This window comes from Sminthopsis crassicaudata, chromosome 1 (assembly GCF_048593235.1).
Source record: "Sminthopsis crassicaudata isolate SCR6 chromosome 1, ASM4859323v1, whole genome shotgun sequence".
Taxonomy (NCBI): Eukaryota; Metazoa; Chordata; class Mammalia; order Dasyuromorphia; family Dasyuridae; genus Sminthopsis; species Sminthopsis crassicaudata.
In genome coordinates, this window is record NC_133617.1 from 378,822,421 (window position 1) to 378,847,811 (window position 25,391).

The following is a 25,391-nucleotide window of genomic DNA, read 5'->3' on the forward strand; positions in this document are numbered from 1 at the left end:
TCCACCTGTTGAAGTTGACTAAGTCACTCCATTTAAAAACCCAGGGATTAATCACTACTTCTGAGCAATGAAAAGAGAGAAGAAACTTCATTACCCCACCCTAAGACCCAAAGAATTCCTCACTCTGAATGCAGGAAGTAGAAAGTATTTCCATCTCCTTTGTAGAGCCTGGTCCAAACTCTTGATGACTGTCAGTACCTGGACTGCATCTTACTCTTAACAGTTGGAACAATAGCAAAAACCAAGCTTAGAGTTGTTGGATCTACTTTCTCTACTGTTCAAACGCTCAAATGGGTGAGAAGGAAAGAGAGAAAAGAAATTTTTAAAATACAGGATCAATAAAGACATTCAAAGATCCAGGAAATCTAAGTCAAAGAAGCTTGTGATGGAAGAAATATAAGGAGATAAACTGTGTTGAGTAATAAATATATTAAAATATGACAAGTTTAAAGAAGCATGGAAATTGCATAGTGATACCCAAGAAGCAAACATCTGATTGCCTAAACTCAAATGAATGTCAGTAGAACAAAATTAAAGTGGAAGCCTTGATTATAACAACTGAAAAAAGTACCTAATGAATATGTACAGTGAGGTAACAGATTTGGAAGACAAAGCAAGAAGTACAAATATTTGGAACTTAAAGGCACTGGAAAAGGGAAAAAAATTAAAATACTACACTTAAAGACAATGATAAAAAGTTTTCATATTAAGGAAAAATCATGCAACATTCAAAATGAAGAGAATATTATGATTCACCAAGGTATAAAATTTTAGACTACAAAATCACAAGACAAAAATTTCTTTAAGTGTTAGAAAAAAGAAATTACAGAAAAATAACCTCAAACATTAATGCAACAAAGAAGTCATAAGACAGAACCCCTCAAAATACAAATTTTTAAATGGCTTTGTGTCCTCAAATCACTTACCTTGCAAACATGATCTCTTCCTTTCAAAACACTTAAAAATACATGTCAAAGTTAAGCAAGATCTTAAACGATGTATTGACAAAAATCCATCTAAGAGAGTCCAACAAGAAGTAGAGGAAGAAGTCTCATGCAGGAGAAAAATAACAAAACAAAACTAGAACTTAAGTCTAGCATATGTGAATTCCAAGCCTAGTTCTCTGCATACTTCTGTGTGACTTTTACTAAGCATTCAACATCTCTGGATCTTGGTTTTCCCATCTGTAAAAAGAAGAGTGGATTAGATGAGTACAGAGTTTCCTTTAGTTTAGTCAACAGGCAACAAGCATTTATTAATCTCCTATTATGTGCTTGGGAAATACTACGCTAAATTTAGGGATACAAATAGAGGCAATTGTTTAAAGAATCCCCATCTCAAAGTGCTTTCAGTCTAAAAAAGAGTAAACATTTAGACAATTATATACAAATAAGATATATAAAAGATAAATTGAAGATAATCAATAGAGACAAAACACAAGTATTCAGGGGGCCTCAAGAAAGGTCTTATAAAAAGGAAAATTTTAGATGAGACTTGAAAGAAGCTATAAGAGGCAGATGAGAAGGAAAAGAATTCCAAGCACAGAAGTTAGACCCAGCTCTAAAATGATTAATCTTGTGTACCTGCCAGGTATCACTGCAGGCCTCAAAATAGGATCATTTTTCCACTTTAATATCCAAAGACAATGATCTCCTTCTACCATTTTATGTTGTCCTCCCCAGCTATTTTGGGAAGATTAATAATATCAATTATTTATAAAAGACAGTAAGTTATAAAAGCTGTGAGCCCCTCCCAGGTTAAAGAATTTTTTTCCCCTCTAACTTGGACAAAGATTGGCCCTTCTGCTTTTCTGTATGTAGAACATAAGGTCACAGCTACTGACTATATTCCCCCCATCCCCATTCTCATCAATAGTCACTCATTAAGCACTTCAGAGTTCTTGTTCCCTTTCCTCTCATTCAAATCTCACAATCATTCAATTTCTTTTTAGATTGGAAAAAAAACAAAACCAAAAACCTTTATATTCCAATAGATCACATGACCAACACAGGGTTACATATAATTCCATTAATTCTAAACTGACTGAATGAACAATTTTAAATATAAAACTAGAGTATATGTTAAAATATGTGTTACAATTGTAATGTCATTTTTTAATTGTGCTGGTAAATGTTTAACCACTATCTTGACAAAAGGATATACAGAACATTTAAGTTTAATTTCCATTATTATTATTTTTTCCATTAAATCAAGTCTAGAAAAATCAATAAAATAGTAACTGATGCCCAGAGTTTAATCAGCTGTCAATTTAAGAGGTGTAAATAAATGGTCATACTGAAAAGTTAACAAGGAGCTGGATCCAGGCTCCAGAACATACCTTTTGGATCCTTGTACTATGCTAGAATACAGTATGGGGGAAGCAAAATTCTCCACTTGAGTCCCCATACAATGCAAATGGTTTATGTAAGCCTGCCAGAAAAACAGAAATCAAAGTGTAAAAGCATGCAATAACATACCATAAGAAATTGCATTGACCTTCCCATAATCTAATAGAAAACAATTCATTCCACAGATTCCAACACCAGTGAGGAAAAGCAAAAGGCTTTCTTTTGGGAAATAACTCAGAGGGCTCCTTTGCATGTCTTCTCAAACAGCTCTCTAGATGGTTATTCCCTCCATTATTCTTGGACATATGCATACCTCTCATTGTCAAATGCAGTTCAGTCAATTCAGTCTTCTAATTGTCAGCTGTTTCAAATATGATGATGCTACTGTCAATAACAGCTGCTTCTGACTCTCTTACTGAGGTAGGTCTTCATAATTCCAGAATATTACAAATGAAATAAAGAGATTGTACTAAAACAAGCTAATAAAAATGACAAACCAATAGGGAAAAAAGGGAAAATGTAAATAAGGAATGCTACATTTGAAAAAAGAGATAAACATAACAAAAGCAATTAAGAATATCATCGGGGAAATACTACCTACAACTATATGTAAACCAATTAGAGAATTTAAAGGAATTTTGAGAGATGATCTACAAAAATATATAAATTATACAAACTCATAATAATTTAAGGATTAGATAGATTTATAGAGCAAATTCTTTTATGGCTTTTAATCCCAATAATACATAGATTATTTATTAGTATGTAGAGAATGATAAAGAGATGATTTTTGTATATGCTGTTGATTTCAAAACAGGAAAAGATTTTTAATTATAAAATAATTTAATGAATATGCCTGTAAAATACTAAATAATATAAGCTTATAGAATACTCTTGAATTTTATTAGGAATTAACTTTTAGTTCACCAGCCTAAAAATTTAAAACATATAAATTTAATTTATCTTCTTCCCCTTTTGAAAATTAGGATATTTGCCTAATTCCACTCCCATTGTACCTCTTCTGTTAGTCATGTCAAAACTCCTGAAGGATCATGGCTAGGAATCCAAAACTCTTAGACACAATTTCTTTTAATCCTCTAGGGCATCATTTATTTTGATCTAGGGACTTGAACTCAGAGTTGTTAGTAGCTATCATATTTTTATTAACCTGTGTTTTGGGTTCCCTATTATTTACATTTTATCTTTTCTATTCAAAAGAACATTATCCTTGGTAGAGAAAATAGAAGCAAAATAGTTTTGCTTTTTCCAAAATGTTATTATTTCATCTCTCTTTAGTGAATGATGTTGTCCCTTTGCCTTCATCTTTCTCACAACATAGTTTTTAAAAATCCCCTTTTTTCCCTTTCTTAGTATTTATCACAAACTTCATTTTTATTAGCTTTAGTTATCATACTATTTGTAGAAAACCTAGCCAAGCTTGCGTTTGTCTTAATTAACATCCCCATTTTCATTTCCTGCACAGATATTTTAAAAATCTTTGTCTTGTGTTCTCAATTCTAACACACTACTAGGAGTGACTTTTAAAGGAATGTTTTATATTAAAGTGTTCTTAATGTACTACTTTAATAAGCACTTTTCTAGGGGATCAAAGAGCCCCTTTGTTGCATATACCTACAACAAAGAAAACAGTTAAGCAAAACCAATTAAGGAAATGACCCCATCTGACAGTTCATAAAGAATTCTACCTTCTGTCTTCTTACCCTCCAACCCACTCACCTCTTTCCCAAAAAGAGGGATAAGTCTAAAATTATTTAGTGAAATTAATTTGAATTTTTAAATGTTTTTGTTTATATGTTATGTAAGCATTGTGCAGGTTGTTCTTTTGGTTCAACTTTCTTTGCTATGCATCTGTTGATATTATGCTTCCCATGGTACCTGAGTTTTTCAAATTCATAATTTCATGTATTCTGTTAAGTTACATTTTCCCCCAAAATCATTTCCCAATTGGAAGGGTATTCCACTTCAATTTTATAGAAGAGTCTGCAGACCATAGATCCAGACTCCTATCTAATGATCTTTTTTTTTTTTTTTTTTTTTTTTTTTTTTTTTTGGAGGCTGCGGTTAAGTGACTTGCCCAGAGTCACACGGCTAGGATGTGTTAAGTGTCCGAGACCACATTTGAACTCGGGTCCTCCTGAATTCAAGGCTGGTGCTCTATCCACTGCGCCACCTCGCCACCTAGCTGCCCCCTTTGTCAACATCTTGAGAAAAGTTTGTCCATGTGTGTTGGGGGTAAGGGGGAGGGTTTGCATGCTTCATGCATATTTAATTTTGAGTAATATTCAATTTAACATTTAGCAATTTAAATCAGATAAGTGCTTCAGCACTAAAATCAAGAAGACTCATTTTTCTGAGCTTAAATCTCAGCTACTAGCTGTGTGACGCTGGGCAAGTCACTTAATCTTGTTTTCTTCAGTTTCCTCATCTGTAAAATGAGCTGAAGAAATGGCAAGACATTCCAGTATCTTTGCCAAAAAAACAAATCAAAATAGAAGCAAACAAAAAAATCCCACCAAAATGGGGTCACAAAGAGATGTACACAACTGAAAAGGTCTGAATAACAATTCGGGTCAAATACAACATTTTCAATGTTTCAAATACAATGGGGGGGGTGAAATTAAGTCACTGAAAATTCACCTACTCTTACTTACAACTTCTAATTTTTCAAGCTAGTAATGCATTATGGTTTTTACTTTATGATTTTTTCTAGTAGTCTGATGATCCCTAATAATTAGTGGATACAAATAAAATTGCATGTTGGTAAAATTGCCTCAGATGGTCAGGTTTTGAGAATGCCAACTTTTAGCTTCCCTGGAGTTGACATAAATATTATGGAAGCAAAAAATTATAGTCATTTGTAAGGAAATTGTGTGTTTAATTGCCAAGTGAAACAGAGGAAAAATAGCAGCAGCACTCATCACATATCACTTAATGTGAGTGCATTATTGCATGGTACAACAAGGTCTAAAAGGACTTCAATGGCAAACTAGAAGCAAAACTATTGTAAAGGATACCATCTGTGAAACCTCCAAATATGAGGCTGCTTTACTCATTTCTTTTTTAAAAAATTACATAATAAAATATGTTAACAGTGGATGGAAAAAAAAATGAAATCAAAATGGACCTTGTCTGGTGGAACTGGGTTTATTAACATATTCAGCTTGTTTCTGAAATACATACACATGTTTCTATACAGAGAGAGATCGAGACCAAAAGACAGAAGTTATCTATCTCTATTTTCTATAAATACCTGATTACACATTATGTTGTAAAAATATACAAATGATCTTCCCTTTCATCTTAGCATTATTTGTAATTGTTAAAATACCTGCACTAGTAGTAAAATGATTTACATGGATCTTTGTTTCAATGAACATAATCATTTTAATAACAATATTACATTCATATGAAAAAGAAAGTTTTTCTTCAAAAGTCATCATTGCTTCTTTGTGAAAACACCAAGAAGTTAGTTTTATCTTTTTTTTCCCATCTCTGTTCCATATGACTTATTCTACTTATTATCTGCTATATGTATTTCACTGTGGTAGGTTATGAGAGGAACATGGAATTCAAAGTTTCTGCTCTCACAGAGTTCACAATCTAGTGGATAGAGAGAGAAAATACATTTACACAAAATTGAATACAATACTAATGAGAAATGGTACATTCTTAGGAATACATAATTCTTTAGCAGTCAGATGGTGGAGATATAGCTTCTAAATGGGGGAATTAAAGGGAGGCTTCATGAAGAGGATATGGAAATAAAGGAAGGGTAGTTAGAAAGCTAGTAGATCATGATGAGTAGGAACAAAATTGTAGAGCCAGAAAGCATCCATGAGCTTGTAAGAGAGCAGTGATCCAGTTTGACTTGAGTGTAGCATAAATAAAAAGTTTATATATACAATTTGGAATAAAATTGTATAGGGTTTGAATATCAGGATAAAAACTATGATTTTATTTGACAAACAATAGGGATCATCATCAGTTCTTGAGGAGTAAAAAGATATTATCAAATTTGTCTGGTGGTAGCACACAGAATGGATTAGTGGAGGAAGAAAGTAGAGGCTTATCAGGAAGCTATTCCAACCCACTAAAAGATGGATCATAATGGCCATATATGGAATAGTGGTAATCAACAAGTATTTATTAAGCACATGTACTATGTGCCAGATAATGGGAATAACACAAGGAACCAAACAATCTCTGCTCCTAAGAAGCTTATATTCTAGTGGAGAAAGATGTACATTTTTGTTGTTCTGGGGTTTTTTCAGTCATGTCTGACTTAGACATTTATTAAATATGTGATATGACCAAGCAAGTGACTTACCCTTTCTGTCTAATCCAACCCATACCTGAAAGGAATCTTTCACCTTACCAGCTCCTGAGAGAACATATTCCAATAGCTCTGGAATTATTTCCAAATATCTAAAATATATTTGATTTTTGCTACTTCTACCCATAATTCCATGTTTTGCCTCCTTCAGCCAAACAGAACAATGTTTGTTCCCTCTACCACGTGAGAGGGAGTTAATAATGAATGTTCATGTTCAGTGCTTTTAATATGAAATTATGCTGTTTCTATAGAGGTGATTCATGGAGAGAAGAGCTTCCTGTGAAATTCAAAATGTTTATTTTTTTCCCAAAAAACTTGGCTGTTTAGAAGAATTTGTGAACTTAGAGCTACAGAGTGAAGCTTCTCCATAGTTTTTCATCTTGTGTGATTTTTAGCCAATGCTTGCCATAATTTTTTTTTCATGGAAGATTCACTCCTTCCACCAACTCTTCCTCTCATTCCTAATACATGATGAGATTATGTTGTGTCACATATGTGTTAATTATAAGAAATAGCAATTATAGTGCTTTAAGGTTTGCAATCTTTTCCTTTGTCACTATTAGTATCACAATCAGTCTCTCTACCCATCTGTCTTTCTCTCCCTCCTCTTTTCCCTTCCTCCCCCTTCATTTCTCCCTTTGTCAATGAAAGTTGTTGAATAAGCAATTTTTGAGCATTTGTTATGTGCTAGGCACTGTACTGAGTACTGAGAATATGAAATAGTCTGTGCCCTTAAGCTAATATACTAACAAGGGACACAGGTATTTATGTGAATATGTGCATATATTCTAAAAATGTAAAAATTAATTAAAAAATTTGGAAGGGAGGGCAACTCAGCCAGAATCAAGAGCAGTGTCATGTAGCTAGCACTTAACCTGAATTGTGAGGGAAGGCAAGGTGTCCAAGAAAGGAGAATCATAGGTTTGAGAGACAGCCAATGCAAAAGCACGGAGGTGGGAGAAATGTGTTATGTATAAGGAACAGCCAATTTAACTGATGGCAGAGTTTTGAGAAGGAAAAAAAAAAAGAATTACAATACTGAAAGAGGTCAAGTTGTTAAAAACTTTAAAGGCTAGATAGTTTTTTTCCTACAGGTAGTAAGGAGCTGTTAGAATTTACTTAGTATAGAAGTAAGATCTACATTTTAAGAAATTTATTTTGGCGGCTCTGTAGATGATTTGGAAAAAAATTAGGATTCAGTAAAGTACATTGATTTGTCCACAGCCATACAGGTAGTAAGAAAAGTAAAGATTCAACATGCCTCATGAAAGCTTTCCTTCCCCAAACTCAACCCTCAATGGTTATGCTTTTCTAAATTCCTACAGTATTCATCTATGCTAATCATTTGGGTCCTACCTTAGTTATTAATGTTTTTCTTCGCTATCTCCTTAGATTATGAGCTCCTTGGGGGTTATTTCTTATCCTTCTTTATAAGCTCCCTTTAGGCTATTACCTATATATAGAACTCAAATATTTGTTGATGGTATTAATAAAGATATTTGGTGACACAGTCCTGTTCTTCACAAACTTTGGTAGTTGGTTCAATGGAAGGACAAGGGTCTTTACAGCTCATAGGAATGATGGAGTCCCACCTGGGCTCTGAGAGGCTCTGGGAACAGATCTACTCTACATCTTTTACTTCTAGCCGCCTAGATATACCCTTTTTATTTAGTCACTTTTAAACTTAATCACCACATAGAAGGCACAATAATTTCACATAACTTACAAATAAGGAATGAGAACAACTTTAATAACAGCCTCCAGAAAGAACATGGACTATTAACCCTGCCACTCCAGGTCTGTCTTAAGATTCCTCCTCTAAATCCCTCCCAAAATTAATGTCTTACATAAATGAGTATTTACAAATTGTTTACATCATAGGAATACAGAATCCAAGTCATAACTAGAAATTCTCTAACTTTTCAGATGTGAAAACCTAAACACAAAATATTAAGTGACTTATCCAAGAATGTGAAGCTTAAGTGTTGACAGTGGGAGGGAGATACAGAAGCCAGGTCTTCTGACTTCTAATCCAACATTTAACACTGATAAGTCTACAACTAACTTCACATCCATATTGTTGCCTTCTCTCCCTTCCTCTTTCAAGGGTTCAACTCTTTCTGTCCACTTTATTGCAGTTTCATTTGGCAAGAAAGTGAAAAGAACACACTTTTGGGAGAAGACAGAGTTCTAATTTGGCTTCATCACTAACGAGCTGATTGAGCCAAGACAAGTTATTCATTTTCTTTGTCTCATTTTCCTCACTTGTAAAAAGGAACCTTGGAAGGCACAACATAAAAAGCATTGAAAAGTGAAATATCAATAAGTGATGAAGTCTTGCATTTACAAGTATTCCAAATTCCTATTAACCCCACCTGATTTCTATGCTTTATTTAGTAACTTCCCCAACCCTCCCCATTTCAAAATTAGAAGTTTTTTCCTATGGAAAAAAATGAATGGTTCAGTAAACAAATCCATTAGCCACATCTGAGGATACACACCTTCATTACGTAGCTCTAGTTCAATGCTTTGATGTCAAGACATGCTTCATCATCAGTTTCCTTAAGTACCTATGGTTTATTACTATGACTTTGGGGCTTTCTAGGTTTTTTCACATTGTATTAGTGTTGCTGTTATTATGTAAATTGTCTTGTTTTGCAAAAATTTCTACAAATCTTATGTTTTTCCTCCCCTGAATCCATCACATCCATAATTTTGTGACATAACCAGTCATATTCCTATAGCACAAATTGTTTGGCTATTCCCCAGTTGATAGGCACCTATTTTATTTCTGTTTTTTTGCGACTGTGGAAAGTGTTTCTAAAAATATTCTTGTACATGTGTCTGTTATTGATCTAATAATGATAATAGCTAATATTTACATATAATTTTAAGGTTTATATACACTTTACAAATTTTATTTTCATTTGATCCTCACAAGAATTCTGGGAGACTGGTATTATTATGGTCCTCACCTATAAAGATGGAAAAAAATGCATTGAAGAGAAGTTTGATTTGCCAAGGGTCACATAGTTAAAATGCAGCTTAAAACACTTCCTAGCTAAGTACTAATCCAGCACTCTACATACTGTGCCACTTAGCTGATATCCTTAGGATATATAAAATAGGAGTACTGCTAGATTAAAGACTCACAATGTCCCTACAAACTATCCTCCATGTGAGAAACAGCACTTTGAGCATCTTTAAGGTAAAGCTCACACTCAATCATTGCAAAAATGAATTTTGAAAGAAAAGGTAGACAGCACACAAACATAAAAATAATCACAATAAAAGAAAATGTTAATATATATATATATATATATATATATATATATATATATATATATATATATATATATATATATATATATATTAGTGAACTTTGAGTACAATTCCAAATTATTTTCCAAAATAGTTGAATCATTTCACACAACTCAACACTGAATACAAACATGGAATACATTTCAAAGATAAACCTTTATTAGTAACATTTTCTCCATCATTTTCTTAAGTCTAGATAATTAACAAATCAAACCACGATTAATAGCATTTGCTTATTTGTGATGCATTTATACTGATACTGAAAATTTAATCATCAGTTCTTTTGAGCTTGTATGAGCTGGTTCCAGCACATTTCTGATCTCCTGTAACTACTTGAATAATTTCTATTTTCCTGTTTTGTTATCTTTGACAAACTAGTCAACATAAGTAGAACCTCAGAACTCTTAATTTTTTATGTTTAATATTCTATTAATTATTGCATATATATTAATATATATCATATGCATACATATATACACACATACATATATATATATATCAGTTATTAATCCCATTCCTGTTATTTTTTGAGAAAGTTCAGATAGAAATAGTTTTTATATTACTCCAGTTCTAGTAAGGTTTATTGGTTTAGTTTTCAACAATATTTTAAAGTCTGTATTTGGAGTATGGGAATTTGTTATCTATACGTTTATAAAAGAGCAAACTTGTATGATTTTACCTCAGTTAATATTTTGCTAGGTATTCAGTAGATGCTTAAATTTTGCATCCTGTAGTTATATTTTATACAAGTTCTACTCTTTAATTGCATAATTATGTTTATTACTAAGTTCGGGTTCCTTAAAGATAATCATTCTGTAATTTCTTAATTGCTATCATAATTCTATCCATTAACAAACAAATCTGCTTGACTTGGTCATTTGTTTAATGTTTTTTTTAATGGATATAATGTTGGCTGAGCTGGTGTGGCTGTCACCCATGGTGGGTTTTTAAATCTCAAACCTAGATCTTAATGGTTTTATAGACTTCATCCAGAGAAAGATTATATTTTTTTACTTGGGATGTGTGGGTGTTCAAGTATTATAACTCTTGCCAGACGGATCACCAGAGGGATCACTGAGCAATTCAGAAGAGAATTGAAAAATGATCTCAGGTGGGATTGCTAATGGGATACTTAGAGCTGATTATTACAGCATCAGACAAAGCTTATATAGCAGAAAACCATACAACTTAAATATGAGAGACAAATTTGAGATAGTAAATGGCTACATTTTTCTTTTTTGCTTATACAATGCTTTTGCCTCACATCCATGTTTTTACTCTATGTTCCTATCAAGGAAGCTTGCTCAAGGCTTGTGATTATCTTGCACTATGTATATCAGAAAAGCCAGTGGAAAGCTTACTCAAGGGCCTGCTGCCCTTTCTCTGTATTCCTCTTTAGCTCTCAACACTTGCCCATTTTTTGTTTTGCATCCAGACTCACAATGTCCCTACAAACTATCCTCCATGTGAGAAACAGCACTTTGAGCATCTTTAAGGTAAAGCTCACACTCAATCATTGCAAAAATTAATTTTGAAAGAAAAGGTAGACAGCACACAAACATAAAAATAATCACAATAAAAGAAAATGTTAATATAAATATTATGTATCCAAGGCCCCAAAATAGATGCTGTTAACCAAACAATTCAGTTTTTTGAGTCTTTCTTGAACGGCTCTCTTAAAATCTTATTGAGGTCTTCTATGCCTAAAGCTATAGATGCATTTTTCCAAATTCAATCTAGATGATTTCTTATTTTAGTCCAATTATATTTAGAATCGCCCCACCGTGTAGGTGTAAGAAAAGAAAGGAAATCAATAATCCCATTTCATTAAAGTTCATACTCTCAAGATTTCTACTTCATCTTCAATTTCTACAGTTTCTTTCAATGTATTTAACATATCATAAACATCTACATTGGTTATCTGTTTTTGAAAAACTATACTAACATTCTGAGCTAGCTATTCTATAAAATTTTCACTAATAATTCATCTGTTTGCCATGGCTTTCTAAATGGAAAACCCAATTATGTATGTTTTTGTTTTAGTTTTTACAATGAAGGACACTGCCTTCATAATAGGAAAAAATTCAATATTCCAGGCAAAAACAGATTTAAAAACTTATTATGACAAGTAAACAAACATTAATACATCATGCACCCATGCTCCAAAAATTGCAAGATGTTTTAACTAGCTAATAATCTTTTCTGCAGTTTTTGAAGGTATCAGTTCTTGATCAGTGGCATGTATATCTTTTGCTATCTTATACAAATCTTCAATATCAAGGATTATATCAGAATTCCCAAAAAGATCATTCAAATGATTCCTAGATCTTATGCTACTCCCAATGAAGTGTCATTGTATTAAACTTTTGTCACACAGAACTGATATGCCTGTAATCACAGGCAAGTGTTTGTCTAAAACTTAACATGTCAACCTCATCTCTCATGGCTACAATAGCCTTTTTTAAAAAAATGATTAACATCTGGAAAAAACTTTTTATCAATCTGAGCTTGTTTTCTGAATCCTAGACTAACATTTATGCTTAACTCTTCAATGTATTTAGCCTGTACTATCTCATTCTGAATAGTGTATACAGACATGGCAGTATTTGGTAGTAATTATAGAAGTAGTAATCAAAGAAACAATCAGTATTCCTAGCACAACATAACTAATACATCTTTTATTCCTAAAACCCAAAGAAGATTCTTACCTTTCGACCAATTCACTTAGTATATTATCAGCTAATGTTCTGTACCATCCCTTCATTTTTACTGAAATCAAAATCTACAAAGACAAAATCTACAAATGATAAATATCATTTTTTTTGGTCCTAGTCTTGAAATATTGTAACATTGCAAACTTTACAAGTAACATTGTATGAGCCCATAGCATTAAGGAACCTTCAGGATCCTGTGATCCCAAAATGCTAACAGATGTTAAATCTTATCATAAGGCACAGGCTCTTTTAGACAAGCAAAGAATGTTAACTCTTCTTGCCGCTAGCTATCCCCCACTGGTATTGTGGAACCCAAAGTGATCTTGTCCATGGCCACTAGAATCCTCCACGTCTTTTGATCAGTAGGTCCATCAGGAGGTGTCCATGTGGGAACCGGATACTCATCATAGATGGGAAAGTCCTCAGAGCTATTATGCCAGCTCCACGAAGAGGTATTTTGATCTATTAATAAGTCCGTTTCTGGAGTTCTACAGTCCAGAAGGTGGGTCTGTGAGGTCATTATCCTGCAGATAGGGGTACAGTGAACTTATTCTAATCCCTTACCGGTTCATTAATAAATTCACATAAATAACTCGATGCCCCTTACATTTGTACAACTGAATCTGTAGTTGTTCAAATTTCATTGTCTCTTTTCCCCCCTTTCTTTTATATTTGAACATAATATGATCGCCCCCTAAAGCCTGTACTTAATGTTGTGGCCATTTTTGATAGGTGCTGGGAGAAGACAAAATTATTGGAGGGATAAAAGCTAACCTGATAAATTAAAGCCACATATGTGAGTGTGATTTTCTATTTTATGGAGCCTGAATTCTGGTTGTAACTTCCTCATAAGTTATCCCTTATAATTTAACCTCTGGAAGATGTTCCCTACCAAGTGATTCATAGTGGATGGGAGACAAAAGTAAACCATCTAGGCAGATGGGCTAAACCAAGGTAAGGATAACTGATAAAGTTGGTGAATTAAGGTGTTTACCCCAAGCAAATAAAGACTTCAGGGGAGAATGGGTGAATGAGAACAATTTCTTCCAACTGCCATGAAGATGATGGAACAAGAGCTATGGAGCGATGGAGCGTGGTCAGACCTCAAAGATGTCATCCACTGCATCTCATGCCATACATAGCCAGTAGTCCTGACTTTTGTCTTTTCTAGAGATTTCAAAGTCCAGTAACAAGGTTGAAAACTTTGTGCAATTCTGCCTCATCCAATCCACCTTGTGATGTTATTGGTTCTCTGAAAAACAAACATATTCAGCTACAAAGGACAATCCACTGTCATTTATCTATTTTTTCCTCTATAATATTCTTCATAATTTTTAAAAGTTATTTCTCATTTTTTTTTTCTGAAAATGCCTATCAATATTTTATGGCAAGAAAATGTTAATCTTTCTGTAGTTTAAGCTGAGGTCTAAAAACTTATTTTAATAATTATATTTCAATGTAATTGATTCCTGTTGTAATCCTTTATATTTAATTTTATACATTAAAAAGAAAAACTTCTGAGAGGAAGTCTTTAGCAAAAGAGGTCCATGACATGAAGTTTAAGAGGATCCATATTAAGGTAACAGGTACTTTTTTTCTTTAATAGTATACAGATATTGTTTGGATTCTTTCGATCTATTATGGTCCATCTTACAAGTCCTGAACATATACATTAAGACCGATATTGTGAAAGCTGTTATTGTTTTGTTGGGGGAAAAAGCAAATTAATACAATTAACTTCATCTTCTATGTAACTTTTTTATCTTTTTTTTTTTTTTTTACAGCTAGAGACTGGGGTCAAGCATCATATTAAATTTCAGAGCTCTTCTTAACTGAGAATGGGGAAGGGAAATGTATTTGATTTCTTTTGGTTGTAAGTAAAACAAGAACATTTCTTTTGAAGGGGATACATTTGATGTTAAGAACAACATTATTGTACTTTAGTAATTTAGTCCATACCTAATACACTGTGGTGAATCAACACTCCTACCCAAATTTAGTCCTACCCAAATCTAAAACTATTAATTGTACTGAAAACATGTTGGACTTAATAGATAATTCAGACAGTTCTGAAATCCTTGTTGTTGTGTGTCCCTTTTAGAAGGGACCATGGCATCAGGAAGGTAATGCTATGACAAGCCAGTAAAATTGAATTTAGGCAAGGAAGAGCTGTGCAAGGAAACCAGCTCATTCTCTCCTTCAGGGCCATCTGGGTCCAGTGGCAAAACATAGATCAAGATGACTACTTACATCAGGAAAGAGTTAAAGAAGGAACAATATATATCTAGAAAGGTGTAAATCTCTCCAAAATTTATAAAGAAATAAAAGGGAAGGGAATAGAATAAGGTGGGATATAAAAAAACAAACCAAGAAAAAAAATGTCTGATACAATATGCAATGTTCCATACTCCTTCTTCCTTACTTCAAAGAAGTGAGGAAGAAGTCTTCCCCGTCTTCTTTGAGAGCTAGATGTCAAAGATAACAGCCTCCTCACATGGTGATTTACTAGCCCAGGTCTCTGCAAGCTAGCATATGATTAACACTATGTTTGTTAGATTAACTAACAATGAGACAAATTATTGTCAGGAAGAAGTTCCCTTTCTTGAAAAGATCATCAGTTTCTACAGATTTAATTATTTCTATGCAGATGAGTCAAATCTACTTATTCAACCCTAATCTCTCCCTAAAGACAGACCCATATCATCAATGTCCTATAGTACATCTCACTGTACATGGCATTGATGATGTTATCAAGAAAATATATAAGGAAAAGCAAAAAGGGCCTAAGAAAGAAAATAAAAATGGTTAGGAGAAATAGGTTGAATTACTGGATTCTTGATCACCTGTAATCTTTCTAAACCAGTTTCCTTATCTACAAAATAAGACTAGGTATACATGCTTCATGAGATTTTGAGCCCTTACTCTGCATTGTTCCAATAAGTCTTGTAGATTTACTGTATAAGTTATTAAATGTTATATAATGATCACTTTATGATTGTAGGAGATACAGCATGCCATCGTGGGTAGATACAGCCTTGGAGCCAGGAAAACTTGGGTCCAAGTCTGGTCTCTGATTTACATTGTCTCTGTGACTGAGGGCAAGTCAATCTAAGTATTTAAGACTATGAGTAGAATAATAATAGCTAATATAGTTATAAATATCATACCACTATACATAAGTACTATAAATAATGGTATTTACACAGCTAGGCTAGGTTCTGATTAGTTCAAATAAGGAATCCCCTGAAGTAGTTGCATTATTCAAAATCACACTGCACATTTCCATTGGATTGGAAATGACTACCATATTTTACAAAATTATGAATTTGAATAAATACCACCACTTCAGAGAATCATTATTAATTAGAACACAGCTATATTGTTATAGCATTTTAAGATTTGCAAAGTGCTTTACAAATACTCAACTTATTTCATTCAAAAATAATGCTGGAAGGTAGGTGCTATTAAGTTGCCCATAAAAAAAAAAAAAAATGCCCATTTATGGAAAAGGAAATGGAGGCCAAAGGAGGTTAAGTGACTTGCCTGGGTCACAAAGCTGCTGAGGCAGTATTTGAACTCGAGTGTTCCTTTCTTCAGGTTCGTCAATCTACTACTATACCACCTAGAAAAATACTGACTTTCATTGGTAGAGCAAAGTTCCTTAAACAGAAATCAGAAGCCTCGTCCTTTTCATTACTCTAATTAGAGAGATTCATCCATGTTGATCAATAATCACAAGCATCAACCTTGATAATAAGTACTAATTCTTTAGAATTTAGTAACTATCATTAGTTCTTCTCCATTTCTCTCACAATTTTCACCCACTAATGCTACAAGTATTTAGGCTCTTGGCTCTATCAAGCAGATTCTACTAAAAACTTTTCTACTATAGTTCACTTAATATTTCCTGTGACAACTAGATAAGGCAAAATGAGAGCCCCTTCTCCATGGAACCCACGGACATTTTGAAGCCATATCTACATATTACTGTGATCATCTCTCAGGCTGATAGTACTAGCAAAACTGGCACTACTTCAAAAGTTTATAATACTGACTTCCTATTGTTGACTGTCAGTCATAGCCAACTCTTCATGAGTCCACAGACCATAATACATAACACTCTTTTATCTTCCACTATCTCTTGAACTCTGCCCAAGTTCCTATTCACTGTTTCCATGACATCATCTAGGTATTTCATCCTCTGCTTGTCCTCCTTTTCTTTTGCCTTCAATCTTTCCCAACATTAATATCTTTCCAAATGACTCCCCATCTTCTCATTATATGACCAAATTATTTAAACTGCAGCTTCGGTGTTTGACCTTCCAGTAAATAGCTTAATTTCTTTTAAGCATTGACTAATCTAATCTCCTTACTATCCAAGGGACTCTCAAAAGTCTTTGCCAGCATCACAATTCAAGTGTCGATTCTAAGGCTCTCAGTTTTCTTTATAGTACAACTGTCATATATTACCACTAGAAAAACCAAACCATAGCTTTGACTATACAGATCTTTGTAAGCAAAGTGATGTCTGATTTTTAGTTAAGTTGTCCAGATTTGCCATGGCTTTCCTTCTAAGGAGCAATTATATTTTAATTTCATGGCCACAAGCCACTGTCTGCAGTGATCTGAGTCCAAATACAACATCTGACAGTAGTTCTATTTATTTTCCCTCTATTTTTCAGAAGTGACAAGACCAACTGCCAAGATCTTTGTTTTTCTGATATTAAGTTTCAAGCCAGCTTTTACACTCTCCTCTTTAACCCTCCTCAAGAAGCTTTTTAATTATTCAATTTCTGCCAGAGTTATATCATCTGCACATCTGAGATTGTTATTATTTGCCCTGGAAACCTTAATTCTAGCTTTCAATTCAACCAGCTTGGCATTTCACATAATGTACTCTGCAAATAAATTCTGTATTCATTTCTAACTGTTGCTTCTTAGTCTGCATACAGGTTGCTCTGGAGACAACATCCTGTACTCCCATCTCTGAAGATGTGTCACATTTTGTCATGAACGGTTTTAGTTTAGTCAATTAAGCAGAAGTAGATGTTTTTCTGAAACTTCTTTGCCTCATGATTGACTTTTGCTACAAGGCAATGATACAGAAGGGAAATACAATGACTTTTTCCTTTTCTCACTACAATTATTTCTTACATTTAACTCTAATTTTAATGAACAAACTTAGGGCTGTTTCCAGGATAAACTTTACTAAGATCTTTACCATGGCATCTGATTTTTACAAAAAAATTTCAATCATTTCAATTGTGTCTGACTCTTTAGGCCTCCATTTGGAGTTTCTTGGCAAAGCCAAGAGATTTGGACTCAGGATGAGACTTCCAGAGTCCAGGCCTGGCAGTGTAACCATTGTACTTACAATGCTTTTAGGACTCTAACCACAGATGCTCTGGATGGGATTGGAACTCTGAATATTTTCTCTACTGTGACACAGAAACAGCTAGCAATAGCATATTCATTTCTACTATTGTTAACACTGATAAAGCTGGAACTGACAACTTCGAGAGCTGCTGACTTCATTCCCCCTTAGTACCTCAGGAATCAATATCACTAGTGCTTCTTTTGTGGTTCCTACCCAATTCTTTTCCTCAAACTACTTTTATGATTGCTGCTCCTTAATTATTGTGTAAGACACTTCTTTTACAGGTTCTCCTAAATGCCCCCACATTTACCTTACAAGGTAATACAACGGCTACAAATACTGTGGGAATTTCTGGTGTTACCTATGTATAAGTATCCATCACATTAAAAATCATAGCAACATCCATGACTTATGTATCCACTGATAATGGGATGATCATCTACTCCTATCAACTAGAAGCAGTTTCCACACACAACTGGAAGAAAGGAATGCCAGTGGTGACTAATTCCAACATTTCAGTTAGCATCTCAAAAAGTAAAAACCCTCCTACTTCTCTTACAGATTCCGCATCAATTATTTTTTGCCAGAATTACTTCTCACACACTAATCAGATTTGCACAACTCTCGGCTAACACTGTTGTCAATTATTTTCCCTTCTTCCAGGATAATTTCTCCCGAAACCTCTGCGATTACATCTGGCTAGCAATTCTAATAACCACAGTTGATGTGACTAGTAAACACATCTAAAGAGAACAACATTGAATCTTGGACTGCAATTTCCTGCCCTGAATTCCACCACATCTGTCACCCTCACCTTAAGATACCCAGTAATACTGAATACAACCATTCTTATCATTGTTTCTAATAGTGCTGATGCTGACTCTAGAGGGAGAGAGAGGAGGAAAAAGGCCAAGAGGAAATAAAATTATTTAAGGTCTATTATATGCTACTATGTGCTATGTGCTTACGAATAGATCTCTTTTAATCCTCACAATAACTGAGGTGGACACTATCAGCGTTTTCATCCCCATATAAAATGGGGATTACAAATGAAGTTGAATGACTTGCCTATGATCACACAGCTAATGTGTGTCCAAGGTAAGATGTAACCTTACGTGTTCCTGACTCCAGGCCCAGTGCTCTGGTCTCTGTGCTACCTAACTGCTAGGGATCCCAATGATGACCACAACTGCTGCTTCTAGTTCAGTCCTCCATTTAGTACCATCACTACTAGTTTAGCTTCAGACCTTTCTCCCACAAACAGTTCATTTACTTTGGATACCAGTTATAATACCTTACATACCCACCCCTACTATGAGCAACCACAGTGGTGTCCCCAAGGCAAATTCTACAAAAAGCTCCTACCACAACTCAACCATATAAAATGGAAACTTTCATGACAAACATTCCTGCCTTGGAAACCAATGTATTCTGCAATAGTCCTTCAGTGCGAGGGAGTCCTTCCTGGGAAGATGCTGCCTACTGACCACTTGCTTTCTATAAAGAGCTCAGTATTATACTTCCCCAATGTAGGTACAGCTATCAATAGGCTCAGTCCTTGTTCCAGTGCCAAGTTTATGTTTAAGGAGAAACTCAAGGGCCTCTGTTGGGGAAAATAATCTCTTAAAGAGTGCAGATGCTGAAAATAATATGTAAGACAATGAGGATCAATTTAATGCAAAGCTTTATTGCAAGCAATATGAAAGAAACTGGAGCGGAAAGAAAGAAAGGGGTCCAATTGATAACTCAGACATGCTAATACAGCGTCACTCAGTACTGATGGTGCAGAGTCAGGGAGCACAGACATACAGAGCTATTTAGCATGAAGGGTGCAATCGGTGGGAAAGCTTCTGCTAGATGGAGGATATGCCCAAGAGTGGGGCTCTTACACTCTGGTTTTGCCCCTCCTAGAGCTGGCCAATTTGCACATGGAGTCAGAAATAAGCTGGTGGTAAAAATATTTGAGACACACAGCTGTATTAACCTATGAAAAACATTATCAGTATTTTCCCATAAAAGCTTAAAAGCCTCCCACATGGGAAGACTATTCAGGGTAGTCTTAATTAGATCAAATCTTGCATACATTGCTAGACCCACTAAATGTACATGTAGTAACAATAGTATTACAGTAACTTTTTTTTTTAACTATACCTCTTATCAATAATTCCAAGACAGACTGATACCGTGATGTGAATGAACACTGGTACTACTTCCAGAACAATTTTTACTATATTACAGTATTACAGCTGTTTATACAACTTTAATAACTATCTCTGCTCTGCAAACAACAGTCCTTCAGTGTGTCAAACAGTTGTGTCTTTCAAGGCTTTCTCTCGACTTCTACAGCCAGCAATCACCACAGTTACACCCAATAAAATTAATTCTACAGGCACTCTGCTTTTTATTCATGTCCTATTATCACCATCATGTCTAGGACTATATGACACCCCAAATACTGGCTCGGGTCCTTTACTTAATAACTTGATCAATACAACTATTACTTTTTACTTCACAATTTCCCCCCCAGAACTACTTCCATGTCTCCTTCCACCACTACTGCCCATTTTGGTAACACTTCCAGAATAAGCTCTATTGCAAGTTTCTATTTAACAGTTCATTTGACAACTACAATTGGTCAGGATACAATATAATCTCCCAGGATTACCTTCTTCATGGAACCCACTACCACGAAGCCAAATTAAATCAACAGCCAATACACAAGTGGTGGACACTGACACAATAATAATAAGTACTATAACAATGCTTTAAGTTGTTGAATCTAGCTGACTTTAAAACTGGACTAGACTCAGAAGTGTTCCTTCCAGAGTATCTACCATCTTTAGAACCATAAAAAATTATCAATACATTTAGTGACAATGGCACTACATTTACTTTACAAATTACAAATGCTACTGCTGCTCCCACTGCTATTTCTACATTAACTGACAATAAGACTGGTAGCACTAGCGTTACTAGAATTTATACTGAAACTCTCCCACTACAACTGACTATATGATGCTGGTAACTATACTGTCCTAAATACACTAAAGTCTTCCTGGAATGTTTCTACTGGCATTTGAAACTATAACAACCACTTCTATCACTACAGTTTCCATTAGAAATAAGTGACACAACTACAATATGATTACAGCTGCTAGCTAAAGTTTTTATGTAGCTTTAGGGGCAGTTAATAGTGTTGGGCCAGGAGTTGGTTCAAATCTGGAATCAGACATTAGCTATGTCACTCTAGTCAAGTAACATAAACCTGTTTGCCTCGGTTTCCTCAGCTGTAAAATGAGGAATCCCAAAGATGTTTATGATTAAATGAAATTATAAAGGACTTAGTAGTGTCTGGAACATAGAAAGTGCTAGATAAATGTTAGTTACTGTATTGAAACATCTATGCTAGACTGAATCATACTAGCCACCCCACATCAAAACTACTAAAGCTACTCATCACTATTATTCCCACTAAATATTAACATCAACACCTTGATCTGGTTTAGAGGATAACTTAGATGTAGATTAGACAGTCACTTTCAACTAGGATTTCATATTCTCTCTTCACATTTTGCTTGTAGTGCTGTGGTGTAACAAAAGACCTTGGGACCAAAACTACATATAATACAGATGTAAAGCTCAGGATGTATAAAATATTTCATTCCATTTATTTGTAATTTACCCACAGTTGTAACTCACCAACTATTTGGAATTCTAGTTCAGGACTTTATTATCCTTTCAGAATTGCTTAAGTATCTGACTTAGCAAGAAACCCTATCAAAATCATGTTGACTATAAGAATGTACATCAACAAGGATCTGGATTTAAACCTGTTTTGGTTATCCTAGCAAAATTACTCAACATGTAAGCTTTAGTTTCTCATCTGAGATAAGGGTTATGCCTAATTTTATGGTTACCATTGGAATCACTTTAATATTAAGTCTTAGCCACTCTCATGTCAAGCACTATTTAGTTGGTTGTTGCCTGCCTCGACAGAATGGAGAAACTACACTGCTTCACTCACCATGCTCTAAAGACATTTTTTTTTATTCTTAACTGCTTTTACAGTAAGTGCTATGAGTGGCCATTAGATGGCACCTAAAAACCAGACAAATATGTAATAGGTATTTGTTAGTATAGAGGAATAGCTGAAGATGTGAAACAGCATAACTGATCTCGGCACACTCTTGAGCCGACAAGGTCCCAGAACCATTCCTACTTGTTCATACTCTTGTCCATCTTCTGTTGGAATTCCTAGAAGCTGACTAACTCCTAGAAACTGAAGGACTGCTAGGAGCTATGCCCTAATATAGTACCATGTTAAATATAGTGAGGGAGGAGAAGTGAGAGTCTGTCCCCTTTTCACAATATGTGTCCATGTATGACATGGCAGTGCATAGCTACATACTTAGAATTTTTCTAGTATGGACATAGTCAACAGTTTACACTCATTTCCCAGTGTTCCTTCTTTGGGTGTAGCCGATTCTGTCCAATTGGAACTGAATTAGCTCTTCTCTTTGTTGAAGATATCCACTTCCATCAGAATACATTCTCATACAGTATCATTGTTGAAGTGTATAATGATCTCCTGGTTCTGCACATTTCACTCAGCAACAGTTGATGTAAGTCTCTCCAAGCCTCTCTGTATTCATCCTGCTGGTCATTTCTTACAGAACAATAATATTCCATAGCTTTCATATACCATAATTGACCCAACCATTCTCCAATTAATGGGCATCCATTCATCTTCCAGTTTCTGGACACTACAAAAAGGACTGCCACAAACATTTTGGCACACACAGGTCCCTTTCCCTTCTTTAGTATTTCTTTGGAATATAAGCCCAGTAGTAACACTGCTGGATCAAAGGGTATGCACAGTTTGATAACTTTTTGGGCATAATTCCAGATTGCTCTCCAGATAAACTTTTTAATAGAAGTAACTTTTAGGCTGAAGGTTAAAGAGGAGACTCCAGAACTGTGGTTTAGAAATGGTCTTTCTGAATAAAAGACACAGAACCCCTTTTCTCAAGAACTCATGTCAATCCTTTCAGAACGGCCCCCCAACAGAGGGGAAAATAGAAGGATCAGAGATCACAAATTATGTATGTCCATAGAAGTAACAATAGTGCCCTTTTTCTCTGGAATGTTTGAGTCCTTGATGGTTGTCTGGATAATTCATTAATGAGGTGTTAAGGCTTCTAGCTTCCTCTCAAGAAGCTAGTTTTTGAGCAAAAAGTCCAGTTTTATCAGTCTACTCATTTGCTATATCTGAAGCATATTATCTCTCTAGTGAGAGGATGAGAGGGAAAAGCCCCTACATATACACACAAAAAAAATCTTATTTTGGTATCATATAACTCAGTCCAATGATCCAATGAGTTAAGATTTATTTCCAAAGAAGGGCCATGGAGTCTTCTCATCTTAGAGAGCTAAAGGGATTTTTCAAAGGAATAGATCAGTCTCAAATGCTACTGCCACTGAACTAGTCATTTCAGTGGACAGTCTCAAGTCCCTTGATATACTAGGCATACTTTTCTTGGGAATGAAATAAGGTTACCTTGGTTGGCCAACTAAGGCTCCATCAAGAAGTAGGGATTGGCAAAGGGGTGAAGAAGGGCAACACCAAAAGTCTTTGTTGCACTCTGCAGTTCAAGCAAGGAATGACCTTGCTTCTGAAATTATTTCCATGTTGCTTCTCCATTAGGACTGTTTTCATAGAGATACTTTCTTATGGTTACAGATCAGGAATTTTTAAATCTTAAACACTGCTGATAGTCTTCCAGGCCTATATCAAGGTCAGCCTTGGGGGAAATCTTTACCCATCTTCTGGTGTATACACACACACACACACATATATATATATATATATATATATATATATATATATATATATATATATATATATATATATATATTTCTTTGGTTACAGAAGTGATGCTAGTTCAATTCTATAAACATAAAAAACCACAGAAAATAAGAAAACTGCAGTACTTTGAAAGGGAGGCCAAAGATATTTTTCTAATTAGTTCTGAACTTAAATACACAGACAAAAACATTTTCAGGTATACAGCACAAGATACAGAGAATTCACTATTAAACCATGAATTTGCATTTAACTTTTGATTTAAAAAAGTTCTTAAAAGAAATGCTTCCTTTTAAATTTTCCATTCTCTCCTATGCACTTTACATTTTTTCCTTCCCTTCCCACTCTATCCCAATGATGTCTCATTAGTATACATATTTGTAAAACTGTAATCTGTGCATATGTCACTTTTCTGTGTGAACAGAGCCATTACCATACAAATTGCCTACAAAGGACATAACACCTGACATATACTATTAACGTATACAATACTTTGTTTTGCTCACTGTTTTGTGCAAGTCTATTTTTCCAAGATAGAACTCATTTCTTATAGTCGATATTCCATCCTAATCCCATACCACAACTTTAGCCATTCCCCAATTGACAGGCATCCTTGCAATTTTCATTTTTTTGTAACCTCAAAAAGATGCTAATGAATATTTTTGAAGACATAGGCTTTTTCCCCTCCATCATCTTTGGAACAGACCTACTAGTCTAGCAATATTACTTGGTTAAAAAAGGTATAGGCAGTTTTAATAACTCTTTAGGCCTAATTCCAGATGGCTCTCCAAATGGTTGCATCAGTTCACATTCTACCAAAAAAAAAAAAAAAAAAAAAGTGTCTCAATTTTTTATATCTCCTCTAACATTTGTTTTCTCCTATCATTTCAGCCAATCTGATAACCAATAAGAAATTTCAAGGTTGTTTGCATTTTTCTAGTCAATGATTTAGAGTCTTTTCATATGACTAATTTTAATATCTTTGAAAAATGCCCGTTCATATGACATTTTATCAAATTATCAAGTTCTTCACATATTTCATATGAGACTTTTCCTATCCATAAAAATTCCTCTACTTTTGATTCCAAATTACTCCTACCTCCTTGATGTACACCTCTTAAAAATTTGTTCCTATTCTTTAAGTTGACCACATCTATCCCACTGCCATGACCTCTATAAAATCTAGTGGCCTTATACCTAGATATTTTCTCTTTAAGACAATACTGATGAGAAGAATAAGGAAGGGTAGACCACTACCAACCTTCCACCCCCACCTTCTTTGTAACCAGTTCTTCCTTCCATGCTTCATTTGTACAATGTTCAGCTCCTCTTTACTTCTCCCTACCTAATTTCATTTATTTATTTTAGAATCAACTCATTATAAAGCTCACACCTTTCTTTCAAACTATTATGA

General features: G+C 34.5%; 1 long non-coding RNA gene across 4 annotated transcripts in view; it reads right to left on the reverse strand.

Annotated features, from left to right (window-relative positions):
• LOC141554356 (uncharacterized) overlaps positions 1–25,391 on the reverse strand; it is a 44,028-nt gene that overhangs the window by 12,663 nt on the left and 5,974 nt on the right. For 2 of the 4 annotated variants that reach the window (XR_012485847.1, XR_012485846.1), the window contains 2 exons: positions 2,339–2,430; positions 927–1,184 (listed from right to left, as the gene is read on the reverse strand). This is a non-coding gene — a long non-coding RNA (uncharacterized LOC141554356). Of the gene's footprint in view, positions 1–926; positions 1,185–1,583; positions 1,683–2,338; positions 2,431–2,661; positions 2,799–25,391 lie in introns of those variants that run through there. The other 2 variants (XR_012485848.1, XR_012485850.1) reach the window with 2 other exon arrangements.